This window comes from Caloenas nicobarica, chromosome 6 (assembly GCF_036013445.1).
Source record: "Caloenas nicobarica isolate bCalNic1 chromosome 6, bCalNic1.hap1, whole genome shotgun sequence".
NCBI lineage: Eukaryota > Metazoa > Chordata > Aves > Columbiformes > Columbidae > Caloenas > Caloenas nicobarica.
The window spans coordinates 33,650,094-33,673,556 of NC_088250.1; the positions used below are offsets into that span (position 1 = coordinate 33,650,094).

The 23,463-nt window shown below is 39.9% G+C and overlaps 1 protein-coding gene across 1 annotated transcript in view; it reads right to left on the reverse strand.

Moving 5' to 3' along the window:
- The window catches only part of DPP10 (dipeptidyl peptidase like 10), a 271,498-nt gene that overhangs the window by 54,653 nt on the left and 193,382 nt on the right, over window positions 1–23,463 (reverse strand). The gene's annotated exons all lie outside the window — the stretch shown is intronic.

Consider the following 23,463-nt stretch of genomic DNA (forward strand, 5'->3'; position numbering starts at 1 on the left):
TTATCTATTTGGACAAACTAAGCAAACTCTTAATACTTATGTGAAGCCAAATTCTTCCTTTGAAATTGTCTTCCCAGTTGAAATGTTTCAATTCACTTTAAGAAATATTATTACATTCCTCAGAATTGCACAGGAGACAAGTTTTATAACAGTTGAACAGATAAAGAAATTTTCCATTATTTTATTATATAGAATGGAATTAATCTGTTTTTCTAGCTGTGAAATTAAGACACACTCCTGCAAGTACATACAGCACAGTACATACATCATAAATGTAAGTCACAGCTTTCTATCATGGTGTGAGAACTTACTGGAAAAGTAAAAATAAACAGCAGACTGCTGTTAACTTCTCTCAGCTTGCTAACACTATGTTTGACTCTGACACACATTTTACCTCAAGTGTGTTATATAAATGCTCTTTATTTTCAAGTGTAGGCTCCTCCTCCTCTTCCTGCGAGCAGCATACTAGACAGACTGACCTTTCCTCCTTCACGCCGCTTCTCAGCCTTGTCTGCTTTTCTGTCCCTGCTCGCTTTGTTGCGAAGGTTTTCAAGTTCACCCTTTTTGTGAAGCTGAGCTCCAGGCTCCATGACAAAATACAATAAAGACAAACGCCAACCACTCTCCCCTGCCCCACCTCCAAAAAAAAAAAAAAAAAAAAAAAAAAAGACTATGGAGGAGGATGGGGATGGCAAAAAGGGCGGGAGACAAATACAGTGATGATGAGGAAGGTTTATGACATGGAAATTCTTGCATTCTCAGACACATGTCACGATGGGCTATGTCTCTGCTTTTCTCCTATCAGCCAGGAGACCCTCAAGCACTTCACTGCAACACAATTTAGGTACGTGCTGTCCCACAGGTATTAAAAAGCAGAACCACATCTATTAGCTTTTCCTGTAACAATGTTCTTGATCCTTTTTGTCTCTACTCCTGCATTCCTCGTTGTCCTGAGTTGTCAATGCCTGTGACTAGACTCGTATTTGAGCTATCATTTTCTCAGAGTTGTAGACTTTTTCTTTGCTTTATTACTAAATTACAATGACCACATGTGCACTTGCACAGCTTAACAATGGCATCAACCTAATACCAATATTACGCACCAAACTTGATTCACATTAAGAAAATGCAGCTAACACCACTAGAGAAGCAACGCACATTAGAAATTTCTGTTCCATAATTTCATAAATGTACACTGATATACAGAGTCTCAGGGACTGCTGCCATGAAGTAAATATATTTCCACCAAAGAGCATTTTAAAAGCCTAGTCATTTATCATTCTCCTGTACTTCTATGATAAACGACTTATGGGAAAATACTAACCAGAGAGCAAAGTATTATTGTCACTATTACTGCTGTTCTCTTTGCTTCTAAATTACCATCTGAAACAGATTTCCCTGTAAGTCCTCAAGCTAATGCCATTTCTTGATTTTTAACAGTAGGCACCTCACGATTCCTGCTGCATAAAGCAATAAAGCTGAGTTTTGTTCATACCATGAGCAATGCAACCATTTTCACCATTACTGAGAATCAAGGGTGACTTGGAACAAAGTACTTTTTCGTCAGAAATTCAAAACTGAGCAGTAAGTTCAAACCTGAAGTAAAAATAGTTGATCCAGTTCGAATAATCCAAAATGTACTGACCAGTAATTACGTTTATAGTTTTATAAATAACATTTGATACCATTAAGAATTTATGGGAATGTGACATATGACCCAGCATTAACACCAAAAGAAAACAAGGATTAGAGGAAGATGGACATAGCAAGCTTTTGAAGTATTGACAAACGCTTCTTGTCAATGTATATTTCTACAGTAAAAATCTACCTTTTTTTGTAAGTTAAAAGAAACAGATACAAGTAATAACAAGTCATGGCTAACTGCTTAACCAAGAAAAATAAATAATTTAGTCAAATACTTGCTATTTAAGTGAACTAAAAATATTCCTATCAGTCTAAATTACAGATGGTATAAGCAGTGCGAACCAGACTATTGCTGAGTAAGAAGTGATTTCTTAACAGTTGACAGTCTCTTATATAAAAAGCTCCTTCCAGGAGATTAAAAAAAAAGCCTACTTGATCAAATTATTCTATTTTATTTAAGCTTCTTTAATTAAATGAGTTCAATCTAATTCATTTTTGAAGATCAGAAGTATCGTTTTTGCTTCTCTCCCACCTTTTCAGGCCGTTTTTATTTTTAATGGTGAAGATACCCACAGTGTCTAGTCTCTGCAATGAAAAACTTTCATTTAAAGCCATCATTGCCAGATAAAGTGCAGGATTAAGAACTACTTGTTTTATGACTGAATCATAAAAAGGTCTTTAATCCTGTTATTACTATTAGCAGGCATTGCTAATTCCATTTGACACATTTCAGATAAGTAAATATCTCAGAAGGAATACTCACTGTTGTGCCACTGATTGCTGCCTTCCTTGGCTTTATTCTCCATTCATTTCATAAAGCGGCTGTGTTTCCATCCTCAAACAGTTCTCAGCCACCCTCTGAACACCCCCACAATCCTCTTAGTCTACTTTGTCATCGAAGTTTCCCTTCTCTCCTCATCATTCGTGGCATGCGTTCTTTCAACTCTGAAAGCTACTCCAATGTATAATATTTCTTTTTAACATATGGATTGGGACATTTTAAACTTCTTGAAAAACTTCAAAGCCACCCAGTGGCTCTCTCCCTAGCAAGCCTCGAGGTCACAGCGCACTTGAATGTATCATTAAAAATGATGAATTTATGTTCCTTCGCAAAACATTTTATGCAATACAACTGTTCGTGTTCCTCCACGTAACTAAACAGCATGTAAATGCACAACGATGATTTAGGGTTGGTATACTGGCAAACATCGCTCTGCACTGCCTGAAGCATTCGGAAAGATCAATATGCCCACACTTGAGGCTGTAAAAACGTCTTGAAAAGATTCACCATTATGGTTAGTCATTTGATCTCATCTGGAAGTTTGAGTATTTGTTATATTTCTGGAGGTGCCATTTTCCACATAAAGCCCACAAACTACTGTTTGTATTGATAGGAACTGCTTTGCGCACATGTCCTGCACTGATCCTGCCTAAGCCCTGCAGCCAGGACTGCATTCCTGACCATGCCAAAGTGCTCATTTGTAATTAACTCTTTCACCTCTTGGAAATAAGGACCTAGAGTTAAAACAAAACAGGCAGCAGAGTTATAACAGGAGTGACAACATTATTGTGAAAGCCACTCATCGTGGCCTGAGAGGCTCCTTGCTTTGCTCTCTGTAAATCCAAGCTGTGGATTCAATTAAGTGCAAGTATGTTCTATAGTCATGAAAGCCAATCTCTCATCTTCCATTACTGCTAGAGCAACGCAGCCAAGAAAGACATTTCTACAAGGCATACTCATCGTGAACTCTTCTTCCCAGTATATTGATATGCTACAAATATACCTCATATAATAACTCTGAAAAGACTGAAATTGTAACAGATCACCACCTGAAATTAATTTTGTTCACAAGATTGTGACTACATCTTGCTCACTTTTGTCCAGTGTTTGCACACCCCATGCTGACCTGCGGCCAGTATCTTGGCTTTGTGTCCCCCTGAAAAAGCTGTGACCATAAAATCATTTCGGTTTGACTCAGGATCATCGAGTCCAACCATAACCTAACTCTAGCACTAAACCATGTCCCTAAGAACCTCGTCTAAACGCCTTTTAAACACCTCCAGGGATGGTGACTCCACCACTGCCCTGGGCAGCCTGTTCCAATGCCTGACAACCCTTTCCGTGAAGAATTTTTTCCTAGTATCCAATTTAAACCTCCCCTGGCACAACTTGAGGCCATTTCCTCTTGTCCTATCACTTGCTACTTGGGAGAAGAGACCAACACCCTCCATGCTCCAACCTCCTTTCAGGTAGCTGTAGACAGCAATAGGTTCTACCCTCAGCCTCCTTTTCCCCAGGCTAAACAGCCCCAGTTCCATCAACTGCTCCTCATCAGACTTGCACTCCAGACCCCTCACCAGCTTCGTCCAGAAGCAGCATGTCCCCAACTATGGTTCTACCAGAGAACACTGAACTGGGCTTTTTCTCCCCAGTTAGTCCTCAGCTCCCGTTTGCCTGCTGTGGCCACAACGCCACTCCATACTCCTGCTGCTGCCTGAGGTGGCATCAAATGTGAAAAATTAGTTTAGGAGGAAAATGGACACTGGTTTTATGTAGATTATCATGAGCACACCAGCTAAGAGTGGAAACGGAACTACTCCTCATCTTAAACATGCAAAGCATCCTACATCAGGCCCCAGAAGCAAGAGAAGTCTTTAAAACTGAGTGAAAGAGAGAGCAGGTGGCTGGAGAAAACTCAGACTACTACTTTTCCTATAAGAGAGACTTAAACTCTTAAATACTGCAAGGGAGATAGCAAATCATGACACTGAGATAAGAGCTATTGATCAAAACAAACAAACAAACAAACAATTACTGGAGCAGAATCTTGCAAATACATGAGCCTAAAATCCTGACTCCAGTAAGTAAAATCCAAAGGTTTCCAGGGTGGGGACCTGACATACTTCATCACTTTGTGTATTGTGTCTTAGGCAATGTCACATAAACCAAAAATTTCCCTTGCCAGTCTATCTCCACTCAGGTATTTGGGATCAAGTAAAAGGGCTTTTCTTAGTATACACTTCAGGCTAATTATTACATCATGAATACAAAAATGTTGAATGCAAGTACTGAATCTTCCAATACTGCTAAAAGAGTAGTTGCTGAGGGTGTATCAGACAAGTATTCTCATGAATACATCGGTAGCGTTGTGCCCAAAATGCTTTCACAGCTTTCAGGCATGACGATAAGAAAATAAATTGAAAAGGGCACAAAGTGGAACCAAGCTATGCTATCTTATATGAAAATTATTATTATGCACTTTTTAAAGTCTTCTCTTCACCACCTACTTCCCAAGTATTTTTAAAATATTTAAAATTAATTTTTAGCTAAGATCATTTGTTAATAATGCTGTAATTGTGGATTAATATCAAAATCTATGGCCTTCAAAATTATTTGACTTTTTGTTTTCTTAGAGATGTTGCACCTACAGTACTAATCCTTCCCCTTCTTCCATATTTGTCAGCCTCTAAACTATTTTTTCATGAACCTCCTCCTAAATTAATTTCTTCCACAACACTTATTTATTGTTTGCAACATGTTTCACAATTACATGATTTTATTTCAGGCTGAGGTCTTAAGCAGAGCACCCAGTCTGAGCAGCAAGTTCCAGATGGCAGACATCTGTGACAGCATAGAGACATCTAATCCCACAGCTGACTGGCAAACCTGGTGCCGATAGCTGGAGAGGGCCCCTGTGTGTCTTTAATAATTTCCAACACTACAGGCAGAGAAAAGCCACTAAATTACAGAAAAAAATATTCTACTTTTTCCCTTTGGTGCTCTGCTGAAGCCTTTTTCATGGGCATATCCACACTTAATCACTCCTCTGATTGCAGGGTAGCGCATCGCCAACAGTTGAAGCTTTTTACTCACCAACTGGGCAGCAGCAGTTTGCCTAGAGCTGTGTGGAGGTCACCATGCGATCGCTCACCCTGCACACCAGCAGTGAGCGTGGGTGAACAAGGGCTTTGGGCTCTGCCAGAGTAGGGCCAGCTTCTCCACCAGAGGCTGGTTAGCCCTGGCAGAGTCACAGAATCACAGAATCACAGAATGTTAGGGATTGGAAGGGACCTCAAAAGATCATCTAGTCCAATCCCCCTGCCAGAGCAGGAAAACTTAGGTGAGGTTACACAGGAAGGCGTCCAGGCGGGTTTTGAATGTCTCCAGAGAAGGAGAATCCACAACCTCCCTGGGCAGCCTGTTCCAGTGCTCTGTCACCCTCACTGAGAAGAAGTTTCTTCTCACATTTAAGTGGAACCTCTTGTGTTCCAGCTTGAACCCATTACCCCTTGTCTTACTGTTGGTTGTCACTGAGAAGAGCCTAGCTCCATCCTCGTGACACCCGCCCTTCATATATTTATAAACATTAATGAGGTCACCCCTCAGTCTCCTCTTCTGCAAGCTAAAGAGACCCAGCTCCCTCAGCCTTTCCTCATAAGGGAGATGCTCCACTCCCTTAATCATCTTTGTGGCCCTGCGCTGGACTCTCTCCAGCAGTTCCCTGTCCTTCTTGAACTGAGGGGCCCAGAACTGGACACAATATTCCAGATGAGGTCTCACCAGGGCAGAGTAGAGGGGAAGGAGAACCTCTCTGGACCTACTAACCACCCCCCTTCTAATACACCCCAGGATGCCATTGGCCTTCTTGGCCACAAGGGCACAGTGCTGGCTCATGGTCATCCTGCTGTCCACCAGGACCCCCAGGTCTCTTTCCCCTACACTGCTCTCTAATAGGTCATTCCCCAACCTGTACTGGAACCTGGGGTTGTTCCTGCCCAGATGTAAGACTCTACATTTCCCCTTGTTATATTTCATTAAATTTTTCCCCGCCCAACTCTCTAGCCTGTCCAGATCTCGCTGGATGGCAGCACAGCCTTCTGGCGTGTCAGCCACTCCTCCCAGCTTGGTGTCATCAGCAAACTTGCTGATAGTACACTCAATTCCCTCATCCAAGTCATTGATGAATATATTGAACAGTATTGGTCCCAGAACTGACCCTTGAGGCACTCCACTAGATACAGGCCTCCAACCAGACTCCGCCCCATTGATCACAACTCTCTGGCTTCTCTCCTTCAGCCAGTTTGCAGTCCACCTCACTACCCGATCATCCAGTCCACACTTCCTCAGTTTTGCCGTGAGGATGCTGTGGGAGACGGTGTCAAATGCTTTGCTGAAGTCAAGGTAGACCACATCCACTGCTCTGCCATCGTCAATCCACCTTGTTACGTCTTCATAAAAGGCTATGAGGTTGGTCAAACACGACTTCCCCTTGGTGAAGCCATGTTGACTGTCCCTGATGACCCCCTTATCCTTGATATGTCTTAAGATGGCACCAAGGATAAGGTGTTCCATCACTTTCCCAGGGATGGAGGTGAGGCTGACCGGTCTATAGTTGCCCGGGTCCTCCTTCTTGCCCTTTTTGAAGACCGGAGTGACATTTGCTTTCCTCCAGTCCTCAGGCACCTCTCCCGTTTCCCAAGACTTGGCAAAGATGATGGAGAGCGGTCCAGCAATGACTTCAGCCAGCTCCCTCAGCACCCGCGGGTGCATCCCATCTGGACCCATGGATTTATGGATGTCCAGATTGCTTAATTGCTCCCTAACCCAGTCCTCATCAACTGAGGCAGACTCCTCCATTGCCCTGCCTTCCTCTGGGGCCTCAGGGGTACGGGGCTCCTCAGGACAGCCTCCGGCAGAGTAGACAGAGACAAAGAAGGCATTCAGTAATTCTGCCTTCTCTGTATCTTCTGTCACCAGGGCACCCACCCCGTTCATCAGTGGGCCTACATTGCCTCTGGTGTTAGTTTTATCTGCCATGTATTTGAAGAACCTCTTCCTGTTGTCCTTGACCCCTCTCGCCAGGTTTAACTCTAAGGAGGCCTTAGCTTTCCTAGTTGCCTCCCTACATCCTCTGACAACAGCCTTATATTCTTCCCAAGTGGCCAGCCCCTCCTTCCATGATTTGTAAACCCTCCTCTTCCACTTGAGTTTGCCCAGCAGTTCCCTGTTTAACCACGCAGGTCTCCTGGCTCCCTTCCTTGACTTCCTGCGCGTCGGGATGCACTGATCTTGAGCTTGGTAGAAGCAGTCCCTGAAAGTTAACCAACTATCTTGGGCGCCTTTACCTTCAAGCAGCCTTGCCCACGGGATTCCCTCCAGCAACTGTTTGAAAAGGCCAAAGTCGGCCCTGCTGAAGTCCAGGGTTGCAATTCTGCTCAGTCACTACCAGATGTTTCCATGTGTCCTAGAAATTCATCCAGACACCAAAGCTCAGACTTGTACTTATATCCAAAAGCCCAGTTTTCTTTAGGTGGAAGAGAAATAGAGCTGCAGCCCTTGCTGACAAAACCTTCTCCGGAACCAGTCATCAGTCTCACTTGAAGAGAAAAGCTACCAAACTGAGAGAGGTAAATTTCTCTCAAACCTGATGTTAAGGCAGAATTAATCTAGCATTAGTTCTTTCTCTAACTTACACATAGATTAACTTATTTTTATATGAATAAGGTAGCTTACCATGCAACAAGTTCTTATTATTATACAAACACTAACCATATAGGTGTAAGGTGTTGCCACTGCTGTTCCCCAATATAAGATGGAACCATCTTGGGTCTAGAAGCAACATTACTCACTCATGTCATGCTTCTCTCAAGCTGAAGGTATGTCTCCCCACTCTGTACCACAACCAGGTACTTGTTGGCCTGGGTCACACTTCTTAGTGTAGTGTGGCCACAGTTTAAAAGCCATGAGAAGGTAACACTGTCCTATAGGGCACAAATTTGCAGATCCCCAGCCTAATATTTCCACATTACCTGATGTGAAATAATAGCAGAACTCACTAACAAATAAAACAAAGGAAAATTAGTTAGCGCAGTCTTTAAAATTGTCTTGATATTTATCATAGGGAAAAATTGGATGCCTATCCCATAATGGTTAATATATCAGGGACTTATATTCCTTACTTAATGAGTGAATCTTTCTAATTAATCCTCCAGAGTTTGAATATGGCAGATTTGTTTGACTTCTTGATTGATACCACCAGTAAAAATAGATTTTACCATCAATAATAATAGACCTACGTAATGCAAGCTGCAAATGTCAGTGGGCTTTGTAACCACAATTTACCCTTACAAAAGTTTTAATAGCTCCTGAAATGAATTTTTCAAGATAAAAAGATAATGTCCAGAATCCAGCATCTTGTCTTGAAGGAAAGAAACAGTGGAGTGTGACTAATGGCATGACCAACAGATTTCTCATTACACCATCAGGACAAACATCTAATTGAGGGAAGGTACCAACCAAACTCTAAAGCTACTGTGCAGATGCAGCTGGAAAGGAAACAAAAAAGGCATCTGTACGAATATACTTCTGGTGAAAAAATACATCCGTACAACAAGCACTGGTTTCTTCCAGTAGAGGTGAGTGTCCCACCTATGAACTGAGGAAATCGTCACATACTTCCTTCCACAGACTCTCTGACCAACAAATACATAAACAACGATTCCAACTCAGAACAGCTTCAGCACTCCCACTTAATAAGATGACAGTCTTCCTTACCTTTCACAGAGACAATATGAGCTACAAGAAGCCTAAGGCATTTCGGACAATGCCCAGAAGGAGACCTTCAGACATTTGGGAAACGCTGCTGCCTGCAGAACTCTGGCAGTGACCACTCAACTGCACTTCTTGCTCTATGCAGAGGGGTAAGTAGCAGTTCTACTGACACAGAAACCTGTGTGGTCCTGTGCACCCACACAGGTAGAATGGCTAATCATCCGGCTCCACCATCATCATGGCTGACAGCTACATCTCAGCATAGGACCTATCAGACTTCTTCATTTCCTAAGCATATGGCAAAATTCCATCCCTTCTTCTTGCAAGACTGCCAGCTAATTAGTTAGATAATTAATTCATCAAAAGCTTCAAGATGTTTTTCCATCTGGGCTCACCTCTTCCCATTTGTTCTGTCTCCTGTCTTACCATACATTAACCAGGGCCAAATTCAATTGCCCTTAGTTAGATCAGTCACTAAAATTTCCAGATGAAATATGTTTTCTCGCTAACAACTGTTACTACAAATAACATCAGCTATTCACTAGACAGAAAAAAGTAAAATAAAAAATACTTTCTTAGTCACTCAGCAAATTTTGTACATTGCTCTTCAGAGATCAAACCATGACTTCTTCAATTCCAGGTATGAAACCAGGTTGGCACAGCACTATTTTGCAGCTTAACCTCATACCGGGAAGGGAAAGATCCCATGACACAAGCAGCAGCTGTATTTCTCCTAGTCCTGAGTTCATGTTGAAGCACGTGGTGGAACAAAACACACAGCAATGTGGGAATGAGAATTACTTTTTATGCCATCTAGACCGCAGCTAAAGGAGCACAATACATAAGAACAGTTTAAATAGCTTTCATATAGCCAGTTTAACCAGCAGTTAACTAGCAGTTAAAACTCAAAGATACTGGCACAGAGAGCCCACACACATGTTATGAGGAAAAACTAGCTTGAAACTAAATAGGTTGATCAAAACTTGCTTGGTGGTGTTTATATTGTATGGCCACATATATGTAACATGCATATTATATATATCCAAAGTGTCAGTGTTTGTTTCCTTAACAAGCTGCTCCATATGCAAAGTTCAGTGCAAATAAGTGATCTTAAATAAACAAATAAATATGTTGTATCCTAAATGAAATAATTCATTTAAAAATGATTACATGATTTTTAGAAAAAAAAAGTAGTCTCAAATCCTACTTCTGTTTTGGTCCCAGTTATGGAAAATGCACCTATCTATGCACTTCATTTGATTTGTAAATAACATTTGAACTAACTCTGGATTACAGGAATAAATTAAAATCAAACCCCTGTAACCACATGGAAACCATTTGGTTGTGTGTTTTCAACACTTGCTGTCAAGATAATAAGTTTGATTTTCATTTAAGTACTTAACACATTTGTTACCACTTTCTGCTTCACAGATCTGAAAAATTATACAAATAGCTCCGCTTCAGAAACTTACAAGTAGTTTTTATCAATTTAAAGAATACTGCAAATCAGCCACTGCATTTGTCAATGTGTTATCATTACAAATAAATACCTGGCTTGTTATCTTCTCTACCACTGTTTAGCACCCTCCAAAGCTCTGATAGACACATTTTTTCTCACAGAGCCATCAATTATGATATTCATAGTCACAGTGTAATGTCTGTTCTCTTCTTCAAGTCCAAACGGAACAAACATTTTCTCTTCATCTATGATTTCACTTACTACACCCCTGGGACTTACAGATTTAAACTGAGATTGCCAGACCATTATTATACCCACTGCTACAGAAGATGAGTACCCCTTTCTGCCCTTTTCCCTTGCCAAAATCTCATTTAGTTGAAGCAGCTTCCCACTGAAGAACAAGGTGTACTTAAGATTATGTGTTTTGCCTGTTGATGCAACAACAATATAACTGCTACTTTCTTTTTTCCTGTCACAGAAAAAGAAAAATACTAATTTTGGGAAGGAGACACTTTCAAATAACATCATTCAGAAGAATTGCATATACAGAATTATATAGGAACAGTTGTTTATTATACCCAGTCAGAAGTTCCATGATGGCAATCCAAACCTCCTGGTCTCTATCAAAACTCCTCTATGGCTAAGAGCCACAGGGCACACGCTGCAGCGAGCCACAGAAATCCTTCAGGCCTCCATTTGGTTGCAGGAAAGAGGTGGATTTTCCTGTGTTCTGGGATCAGCTGGTGTTTTGATGTCATTTGGCTGGTTTCTACCTACAGCTTGAGACTCAACACCCACCTTCAACAGAACTCTACTGAATAAAGTGCTGTCACAGGGGTCACTCTTGGGCTGCTTGCTTGGTGAGGATGACGGTTACACCACCAATCTTCCTCTGACAATGCTCTATACATGGGTGTTTCCAAGTTAGGTGTTGATTTAGTGTTCCATACATGCAAATGTGGGATCCATTGTGTTCAAAATCACATGGACAAACCAGATTTCTAAGGGGTATTTTGAAAAAGTAGCAAGATAAAGGGTCAGTATCTGCCATTCCATTCTTGCCCACAGTAATAAGCTGTGGAGGAAGCTCCATGGTAACAAACTGTGACACTCGCACACTAACAGGCAAGTACAATGCAAGGTGCCAAAGTATTACCCAAAACAGATATAATGCATTTCACTGGTGCGACTGATGGTTCTGCTGATGTCTTTCTTACAGGTCCTGCAGCAATCTCCAGACTCAAAGAGAATTACTATATTTTGGATAATATAAAACACAGAAAAGTGGCTCATAAAACTTTTATAAGTGTCAATTTTGGATGGTTAGAGTATTCATTAGTGTCTTTGTCAGTTACAATTATGCACACTTTTTCGCTTGTTCCAAATTTTTTTTCACATCTTGTAAATTTTCTATCCAGATCATGTACGTTACAGGATGACAATTTCAACGGAAGTTTTATGGAATGTTACTGCAAAGCAGCATTCTGATACAGTTTGCAACACAGCTGCTTTGCAAGTCTCCAGTAGTGCAGAACTAGTCTGATCTCCTCTTTCCAGATTTTATTATTTTGGAGCTCAATCGATACAGGTGTAAAATTTTCAGAGGTGTGCAGCTCTGACTTGCTCCAGCTCTTACCCCTTAGTTCCATGTGCACCACAGATCACTAAATTATGCAGGTACTGGGCACAATAGGCACCATCAGCTAAGCAAAGCGTGGCTGTAGACGAAAATCTACTCATTATGATCTGTGTTTCAAAATCATAAGACACATTGCAAATGAGTCAGAAAACAAATAATAGATAATAACAAAATTATTATAATCATAAGCAATAATAACTATATTCACTCTTAAAGGTACCAATTTTCTAAAGATTGTGATTGACCTAGACAGGAATTTTCTCAGGGGAAGCTTTCAAACCTTTCGATTATGTTGTAGTTAAGGGAGAGGGGAAGTAGTTGTTGATCAGTATGAAACATGGAGACCTTAAAACATATATATCCCAATGTCATATGGTGCCTTTTTTATTTTTTGTCAGTTACAATATGTTAATTTTATTTTTGCAGTCATCAAGCTGCCAGACATAGCATGAACAGCAGAACAGAGCACTGAAGCATCACTTCGCTTCTGTCTAGATTAATGCCACTGCATCACAGTAATGTGTTAGCACAATAGTTTCTGAATAACTGCAAACAAACTATAGGGCTATTACATTTAATTGCTATTTAGATAGTTTATAAATCTACTGTAAACAATAGCGAGGATACACTCATAATGCAGTTAGACCATTAGTTACTAATGTCATGGAATAAACCAGGGTATGAACTCACAGAGTATCAGCAACTCCATGAAAACTCTGATGCTTATGTCCTTGATTTGCAATAAAAGTGAGGAAGCATTGCCCTCTTTTGTTTAGCCAAACATTAATTATGTTGCCTTTCCAATGATATTGGATCATGGCATGCACTAAATTCACACCCTGCCTAATCCCATGATAACCCACACATGAGTGCAAACATTGTGCTATACGTTGTACAAACGAAGTCACATATAATATCTGAAATATGACCTATGCAAAAAATCTGCTTTATAAATCCTTGTGATTGCACAGAAGATTCCAGTGAGACTGCCTTGTCCCCAAGCTGATAGTCTGGATCTGCTTCCTCCCGGTGGAGCTGCCTGGAGAGCCACGCTGGCTGCAGCAACTGTGCAAGACATCTTTGAGGAACTCGACTGCTCAGCCCTCTGCTCTTTGTGTGATGTGTATAACACACTTATCTATAAACAGCGCATGCTCAGGAACTCATACGCCTTGTTCCTCGCATTCGCTGATAGTTTCTGACTAATGAACCAGCATGGAAGAGCATGGACAGAAATGTCACTCTTACACGCCTAGGTTGCTCCTACAGACTTAAAAGAAAATCATAATCTGCTCTTACCATAAAATATTTTAAAATGATCTCTGGTATTTTGAAGGCTCATCTCACACTGATATCAAGCCTTCAATTTTGCCCAGACTGATCAATCCGTAACAGAAGCTAAACCAAAAAATTTTCAACCTAGTTACTCTGAAAGAAAAAAGGCAATGTTGGGAGATGGGATAATATCCAAGATTACTGTCTGGACTTGGTGCCAGAGGAGAAATTTTCTCTGTTTCCTTTGACAAAATGTAAGAAAGTAGCCTCCTAACAGCAAGAATCTAAGCCATGAAAGACAGAATTGAAAAAGCTGTGCTATAAAGTCATATTTACATTTCCTACTATTCCTACAGTGCTAGATGATCCCTAAGAACTTTGTACATTATTCAAATGCTGAAGTAGACCAGGATGCCTCTGAGCATCTTCGATATGAGAAACCCTGGCACAGTTTAACACAAAGCTTTGTCTTTCCAGCTACTATTGCTGACCCACCCTAGCTAGTCATATGGTATGTGTGCCCTGGTCTCCCCACTGTCCACACTGTTCAAGTTGCCCATTGTCTTTATGATGGTCCAACATTTCAGCAGATGGCATCTACCCGTACAGACCCCACAGCCGTTTACCACTTCACACACACATGGCATTCAATGCAAGTAAGCCAGCTTGTCTTAAGAATGAGACAAATAGGAATAAAAAAATCCTGACTAACACTTATAATAGCATTTCTGTTTGCGACATTTCAGGGTCTGTGAAGCAACACTTGAAAATAACTGTTTGCTTTCTTTCCACACAAAACTTCTATTTCTGTAAATGCACTGCCACTTACCATAAACGGTGAAGTAAAAACGTGCAGCGTTCTGCAATACTATCTATACGATCAAGTAACACCTATTAGTCATTACTGATCAAGCCCTGCTCATATATTCAAAGCGTTTATATAAGCACGTGAATACTATTAACGTATTACTTCTTTATCATATTCTACCCCCAACTAAAGTGATAAATAGATTGATCTGCACAGGCTTCTGTTTTCCTCACTAATGTTGTTTCTGTGAGCTTAAAACAGACCTAATACCCGTTTGTTTCTACAAAAGCAAGAGTTTTAAGTGTTGGCTGATCGCTGGGTCCTTCAGCCTTCTTTCCTCCCTGCCAATCAATGCTTCATTTTCTCTTACAGATCAACTGTATACCTGTCCTTTTAATCCTTATCCTCCAGGGCTGTCCTGGCCTTGAAGCTATTAGTGAATATACACTCCCCTCAATTACACATCTGCGAGCAGTCCCCTGCGTTTCACTCTCTGGCTCAGGCTGAGTCAGGACGAAAGCCTAAGCCACTTCAAGACAGTGTGGCAGGAGATTAATCTACCGCGATCTTTCCGTGCAAACACAGGGGGGAAGTCATAACCCTATTGTAGGAAAAAAACTCAACATGCAAGGACAGTTATGAGCTGGTGATGATGGAATTTAACATCTCTTTTTCAAGAAGGACTTGCCTAAAATAGAGGCTACGAGAGCACTGAACATGCCCAAAGCTGTGTGGTCATAACCTGCTGATTTTTTTTCCCTTCATCACAGCTGTCTTTATGATAGAGACTCAACAGGGAGTCATGACACCACCATCCATGAAGTATATACAGCTTTAAAAAATTTTTTAAAAAAATAAGTAAAATAGTAACAAGGACCATCTATTCCATCTTCACCCATATGAATGGTGGACAGACGTTAAGGGGTCATTGATCTAAACTGCGCCAGGATATCATATTTGACCACTGGAACAACTGAACTAAGTTTCAAGGACACATATCATAGGGGAAAAGGAGGTTCAGTCCCACTGAAGAGGGGAGTCACTGTCGCTTCCACTGACAGAAATCTGTCTATATTTTTGCTGGACACTATATACCAAATGAGAAAATAAATGTTAACATACAGCAAACAGAACCTATTCATAGAAGAGCCAGAGAACCTTTGCACACAGCAACAGTTCAGGGGGTTTTGCTGCCAAGTTGGTTTTATCCCTTTAGCTTGTTCCTCTGTAGGCAATGGTGCCATCACAGACACTTCTGCAAACATTTTACTGCCTGGCTTAGAACCTCAACAACAAAGACATTAGAAACGTTAGTTCTTCAAACTCTTCTGTTTTGATATTTTGGCACCTTACCATTGTGAATTTTCCTCTTCCTTTTCCCTGGGTGGTAAGGAGGAAATAAAGAATACACTATGTCTGTTTTTCTTATCTAACAGATAAGATTGACAGGCAATTTTTCCACCCCATCCTGTGGTATATGATTTTTTTTAATATCATATATGAAGTGATTAAGTGATTATATGATCCATGGACATAGGTAAGCCTGAAATGTTTTTAGGCAGGATTTTGGAGTTATTCGAAAATACAAGTCCATAATAAAACTTGCTACCTAATCATTGCCAGCTCTGATTTATCAAAAGGTTCAATCAAATTTTGACCTCTCTTCTCATTGATTGTGTATTTAGCTTTTATGGGTGGCTATTTCTAAAGAATCTTTGACTGCTGAAGTATAATTTTCCTTTTTCTGCATTACATAAAGCTATGCAATTTTCACACATGAAGCACAGCAATCCTGTTTTATGAGCCATTGACTTGCAGTTAATATTAGCTAACAGACAGTAGCGTGACTATTCAGATATGCTTTGTTACACATACACATGTTGAACAACATGACGGTCTAGATGAGCAGGGTGTATTTCTATTTCCATCACTCCCTGCAGGCTGCTGCAAAGTCCTGCCAATTGCTCCTATCGAAAATGTGTGTCTGTGCTTTTTTGCATGAGTCTTTGTGGGACTGTGCATATGTACGTACATATACACGCAAATATCTAAGTGAAAAAATAATTTGCTTTCTAGCCAAATGGTATGTCAAATTTCCAATATATTGCCTTTCAAAAGAGTTAACTGGTATGAGACTGGATAGAAAAGTGCATTACCTGTGTGCACGGTTTATATACCAATTGAAATATTAGCTGCGTGCTAGAGCAGTGATAATAGAAAGTGGAGAGGAAACATTTTTTATCTCTCCTCTCAATTTATTCACTATAAAGGTTCCGGGCCTTTTATTATTCCACATGAAAAACAGTAGTAGAGGAATAATGCTCCTATAAAACATATGATTTTCTTATTATTTCTTCACATCTTTCAGATATAGCTAAGTAGCTATTCTTGCAAAGGGCTAGCGATATCTACTCCTTAACAGTTAATATTTTAAGTTACCTTTGATACCAGGACATGTTCATTGCATTTTACTAAGCAAAATGACGAAGCAACTTCTTCCATGCTAAACTTATCCTAGTTTCCATTTGTAAATCTTCCTGCTCTCTAGACCTCATGAAAATTTTATTGAATATATCCAACCTTGATATGTTAAAATGTGTTCTTCCCGTGTTTTCCAATATGTCTGTGTTTTCTGGCTCCATTCCCCATTCCCCTTTCCTAAGATGGAGAAAGTTGCATTCATATTGAGTGTCACTTTTGAAACTGGAGAATATTTAATGTGTATCTTCTCCTCCCACTTAATCTATACTTAAGTGGAGTGGGCACCTCGAAATTAATAATTGAAAATGAAAATTAGTTCAATAGAATACCTTCAAAGAAACTAATAATTTATTTTTTTCTTTAAAGAATAGTTTGGATTGAATTATTTAGATGGAAAGGCAAAAAACATTTACATTTTACAATGCTAATTTGAGAAATCAAATGAGAAATCCAATGTATAGCAGCAGCTTAGGAGGAATACAGTTTTATCCACGACTTTTAGATAACTTTAATTCTTATGTGAAGAAAAATATTATATTTCCTATGCTCACCACAATCCTGATAAAAAACAGTTCTTGTATCAAAAATAAACCACAGAACGCTTTTGCAAGTAAGTGGCTTTCATATAATTTCATAACAGAATCTGACTGTTTAGCACATTGCACCTAACAAAAAAAAACCCCAAATGACCAGACTTGCAAAATAATACACAATCTAATTTCAGCTGCTAGTCAAAAGTTGCTATTAAAGGAGTCTTTTTGTGTGCTTTTTTTTTTTTTTTCCTGTAAATAGTTTTGCTTTCTGGTTCAAATCCTCAGCCTCTGACACAGTAAGTTTCCCTTCTGGAATCTAGAAATGTAATAAAAATATCTGGAAGACAAAATAAAAAAGCTTTAGTAGCCTCCTTAATCTCTCACTGCCTTCAGACAGGCATGACTTCAGCATTTGCTAGAGCTATGGTCAAATCCCTTAGGGACTCAACTAGGTGGGCAATGCTCAACCATACAGGTTCCCTTTTTATAGAAGCATCCTCAACAGGACAAAGGATCTCCAAATATGCTTTGAAGTACATAAGCTCTGTAAGGAGCTCCTCATACATTTTAAATAAGAAATCATATCTGAGGTTAATGTCACATTAAAAAGTTCTCATTTATTTCTGGTTTTCAGAATAAATTCAAGCAGACATTTTCTTCTCAGTTTTACTGCCATTTGCCTCATTAGCATCATGATTAAAAGGAAAGATGAAATAAAGCCTTGACATTTCCATATGTGATTTTAAGTTACTCATATAAAAATACAGCAAGTTTAAAGAGCAAAAGACTTTGAAAATAAAAACAGCGGATTAAATATATTTATTTATAACTTAGTTCATTAGCATTAATTAAGCTTCTACTTGGCTCATGAACCCTGAGAGATCTTTTCTTCATTTGCAAATGGAGATGGTTTTGCCAGGAGGGGGTGCCAAGTACTCACAGCATTAATTATGGAAACATAAAACACATGGCAAATATTTTACAGAAAGTTGTTACTAATTTTTATAGTAGTTGTACTTTGAACCTTGATAGAGCAAATAGTAAATGAAGCTTTCAGCAACTAATAGCTGTTAAAGCATCTGTTAAGCAAGGTATGTGTCTGGCATAGTCCTGCTCATTTCTCATTTACTAAAATTAGTCTAGTGCTTATCTGGGTAGTTGGCAAATAATATAATATCAAAGAACTCTTCTGCTGCAGTATTATTATTAACTAAAATGGTATTTGAAAGCCATATAAAAAAGGCTAGCATTTTTATAAGAGAAGGCAATTGTAAGGAAATGTCATGTTAATACAGCAACTGAACAGTCTGATAGATACTTGCATTTTTGCGAGGCAGTAGGTGTTGATGAGTGGGGAAGGAAAGGTGAACCTCCAAACAACACAACCAGGATAAGGGTGACTGATCACAAAGCAGAGGAGCAGAGAGTTCTTAAACTGGTACATTTATTACTAACACTTAAAGCAGATTTTGCCCCCTTTTTTTTTCCCCTGTATTTCTGTTTGTATGCTTGTTTTTAGGTAGTTTTAATACAAGGTAAAGTCCTTTTACACTGTATTTTTTTTTCATTCTTTTTGTAAAAGCTTCTGCTTCAAAGCCCTATTAGCTGTGAGTACCCTGTTCCATTTTTTTGGAACAAGGAGGCTATTTTCTTGTTTTCTAATATTTAAAATATTTTCTAAAAATTGATGAAAGCATTCCAAATCCACAATTCAGATATAGTCAACAAATTGTTCCTTGTGCATACAGGATAATAGGTAATTTACACGATGATGACTTAAATTATGTTAAAGCATAGTAAAAGCTCATCTTCAGTCCTACCATTTGATAATGTTATGTTCTGTTGATGGCATCAAATGTTGACAAACAAAGCCATCAAGCTATTGCAGAATGATCTTTTTAGTACTTTGGATAATTTAATTATTTTCTTGATTTCTGCTTTGTTAACATATGCATTTATTTATGAACAGACATTCATACATAAGTCAATCGATCATTATTTATGCTGACCCATCCAAATATATGATTCAAGCTCCCTTCAGAAACACTTAATATATCAAAATAAAAATGAGCTCAATGCAATAAATAACATGAAGTACCTATTATAAATATGAAGGCAAAGTGACTTTCATTGATGTATGTTCATAGAATAAAGTGAAAATAAAGTATTTCAATACAAAATGAACATGTACCACCCAGGCAGAAGAAATTTTACGTAAAACTCTTAAGAAAAAGCTATGTAAAACTGAACAACTAATCACACCTCACTGGGAGCTACTTGAAGTAATCCATCTGATGACTAATCGGAAGAACTATCCATAGTGCAAGAAGAACTGCAGAGAAACACTACATCTTTCACAGAAAACTGCGTACACTGGAGACCAGAGGTCAGTTCTTATATTCAGGCTTCTACTGTGATACATCACCACAGATAGGTACAGACAGAAAAGGCTCTCTCCCTTGTGTTAGATACAAGCCAAGGCCAGCACAGAAACATGAAAATCTACAAACTACTGGAGAAGATAAAGCCAAAGAAAAGAGAACCTTTAGATAAAAATTGGGTATTTCAACACCAGAGGCCTTTTAAAATCCCCCAAAGCATTTTCCTCCTCAGTAAAGCCTTCCTACCAGGTATGGGACATCTCTTTCTCGGAAACATGAAACAAGGTCTCTCATCAATCAAACAAGAGGCAGAAAAATGTTGACAAAACCAATTAGGCATCTAGTTGTGCTGGTTTATTTTCTCTGGAAATACTTAATGCTGGGGCAATGGATTCCATAGATGCGAGGCTTGCCAGGCTGGTGAAGAGGGCTTTAAACTAAAGTTGCTGGGTGAGGGGAACCTCGACCCATCCCACTCCTACCAGTTTGATGCCAGTGCCAGCAATAGATGCCCAGAGAGGGATCACAGGACAGCAGGAGAACACCTGAAGAGCAGCACAAAGGAATTCCAGCCAGCAAGTCAGCTCCATTGGGGGCCCAACTGAAATGCCTCTGTGCAAGCACACGTAGCATGGGGGATAAACAAGAGATGCCAGAGACATGTGCACACCTGCAGGGCTGTGATCTCATTGGCATCACAGAGATGTGGTGGGATCACTCCTATGACTGGAGTGTTGGAATGGAAGGACACGAGCTCTTTAGGAAGGATGGGGAGGGGAGACAAGGAGGGGATGCCACCCAGAGGGACCTTGACAGACTTGAAGGATGGGCCCATGTGAACCTCATGAAGTTCGACAAGGCCAAGTGCAAGGTCCTGCTCATGGGTCAGGGCAATCCCAAGTACAAATACAGGCTGTGGGGAAAATGGATTGAGAGCAGTCCTGAGGAGAGGGACTTGGCAGTGTTGGTTGATGAGAAGCTCCATGTGACCCAGCAATGTGTACTTGTAACCCAGAAAGCCAACCGTATCCCACCTCCAGCTCCGGAATCTCCAACATAAAAAGGACATGGACCTGTTAGAGAGGGTGCAGAGGAGACCCGTGAAGACAATCAGAGGGCTGGAGCACCTCTCCTGTGAAGACAGGCTGAGAGAGTTGGGGTTGTTCTGCCCAGAGAAGAGAAGGCTCCAGGGAGACCTTCTAGCAGCCTTCCATTATCTAAAGGGGACCTACAAGAAAGCTGGAGAGGGACTTTTTACAAGGGCATGTAGTGATAGGACAAGGGGTAATAGCTTTAAACTGAAAGAGGGGAGATTCAGATTTGACAGAAGAAAGAATTCTTCCCCATGAGAGTGGTGAGGCCCTGGCACAGGCTGCCCAGAGCAGCTGTGGACGCCCCATCCCTGTAAGTGTCCAAGGCTGGGTTGGACGGGGCTTTGAATGACTTGTTCTAGTGGAAGGTGTCCCTGTCCATGGTAGGGATGATCTTTAAGGTCCCTTCCAATTCAAACCATTCTATGATTCTATGAGCTAGAGAGATAATCAACTGATATCTTTCAAGATTTTAATCAAATATAAGGAAATATAGAAATATTTAACAAATACATTAACAGCTCTCTAACATACTAAGACACACATAAATGGTATTTTACATCTGGCACAGTCCTAACACAGTTAAAAGACAGCGAGTTAAAGAGCGGGTGACCTTGAAAACAGTTCTCAAAAATAACATCTATGTGACCTTAAAAGCTATTAATCCATTAGGTAAAAGTTTGTTCTCCCCAACGGCAAACTTATTCAATTTCACAATCCAAATATCATGACTCAAACAGCAGATGTTTCACTGAGCTTTTCTGTTAATCTTTACAAAATCCTCTATTCTAGGTAAATAGCAAGAAACTGAAATAACTTGCAATCACCATGGTAGCTTCAAAACAATGGTACTGTGGCCCACTCATCTAGTATCTGATATATAAGCATAACTGTTGTTCTTCACTAGCCACACGTGGCCTGCTGTCCCATTAGACAACCCTAGAAATTATTCATAACAGTAGACAACTTGGACTGATGCATGATTTTCACAAGGAAATAAAGTATTACCGTATACTTGATTTCACTGTAGCCATATTCCCTCCTCTGTGCAATAAGCACTTCTGGCTCCATACGAATTTTCCTGCTCAAGCATTTCAGTTCTATTTTTTTCTCTTCATCTTCTTATATTATCTATTTGCAACTCTTGGTAATTCCCCCTCAGGGAACAACTCAGATTAAGATTCCTGTGTAGGCTACATTGTTACTTGGGTCTTCTGAAGAACTAAGGATTGGAAACATCTTAATTTACGCTATAGGCAATCTACTGAAAATAGCTGATCCAAGTCCATGTGTTTTCCCACATCATTTGGATTTAATCCAGGACCTTCCAAGTAGTTTCAGTGCAAAGTTAGGATCATTGGCTCAGTCAGACATCCCTGTGCCTTGCGTTTCACATGTTGTGCTAATTTTGCTGACCAGTCATGGCTACAGTATTGGTATTTTCTTCTGCACTGCACCTGGAAGGGTGCTATTCCTCTTCATTTTAGAGGTTTATGTGATGGCCACAGGATATGTGTTATGGGTCTTTGTAGGTGAACTCTTTGTTTATGAAGTTAATTTGTTCTCCTCCTGTTCTTCAGTTGTAATGAATGGCTCCTGGAGATTACTCAGGTTAACAGCCTATGACTATTTTATTTAAAGTATGTATTCTAATGCTTGTTTCACTTACTATGAATTATTACTATCTCCTTATTACATGGAAAGACATATAAGTATTGTTCAGCAAGGGACTTCGGTAAACCAATTATAGTGTAGTTGTCAACATGGATCCATAAAACTGCGTGTTTGTTGGAACCCAGACACATGCTGTCAATAGCTACTGCTGATGTATCACCATGCGTTAGATCTTTATGGCTTCCTCTTTACCCAGTTTCACTGCCCATTACTTTGTGTACTATCTTTATTCAAAACTCACTGATGACGTCTTTGTTCTAATGACAAATTTTATAACTGAGAACCATCACAGCAATGTGTCCTCAGTCACACATCTTTTCTCTGCTTAACCTACACTGCTGGAATGATCTCTACTGTCCTCTCTCTGCTAGAGGCAGCTGTTCCTTTGGCCAGTAGCAACAACCATTATTCACAACAGTTTTTAATAATTCATGCTCATTCTACACTTCTGGCTTGCTGCTGGAGTGGGAGGGTAATGTGGCCAAGGCACTTCTGCCCCTTCAGAAACCTCATTTTACCACATAAATAACTTGAAGAGCACATTCTTCTCACTGGCAAGTGTTATGGAAGTGACCTTCAGTAAGTTGTCACTGCAGGTTTACATCTGTATGACAACACTCGGTATCATTCAGAGTGCACAGAAGATTCAGTGTTTTAATCAAAGTTATTTTTTCCTAATTCTGCAGACCATATGGCACCATAAAGCCCACAGTAGAGCAGATATTTTTAAACCATGACATTAACTTTACTAGGGACATTAACGAAGATGAGTAATGTTATCCTCACTGAAGTATAAATTGTGCTAACGTTTTCAAATTTGGATGATTAAGTTTGTACCTAAAATGACCACTTATTTTTCTGCAGTTCTGCAACTTAACAGGAGTCCACCTGTGCCTGTATCTGAAAGTATCCACACATATTTCCAG